The sequence below is a fragment of the Eimeria mitis genome, genomic scaffold (genome assembly GCF_000499745.2).
Source record: "Eimeria mitis Houghton genomic scaffold, Emh_scaff2286, whole genome shotgun sequence".
Taxonomy (NCBI): Eukaryota; Apicomplexa; class Conoidasida; order Eucoccidiorida; family Eimeriidae; genus Eimeria; species Eimeria mitis.
In genome coordinates this window covers 5709-6102 of record NW_013570616.1, presented here as the reverse complement: position 1 = coordinate 6102, position 394 = coordinate 5709, and positions in this window count along the sequence as shown.

Sequence of the window (394 nt, the reverse complement as noted above, 5' to 3'; positions counted from 1 at the left end):
AAAGCGAGAGAAATGCACCCGGGAATAAAGGGAATATACTGGCTCAATGATGCTTGGTATTTATATTTATATTTATATTTATTTATATTTATATTTATTTATTTATTTATTTATATTTATTTATTTATTTATTTATTTATTTTTATTTATTTATTTATATTTATTTATTTATTTATTTATTTTTATTTATTTATTTATTTATTTATTTAAATATATATGTATATTTGTACTACTACTAATACAAATAAAAATATAATTATATTATATTATATAAATTATATTATAAATATAATTATATTATATTTATAAATATATTATTTTATTATATAAATATAATATAGTAGTAGTAGCTATCAGTATAAAAAAAACAACAGCAACAAAAATAAAATAAATT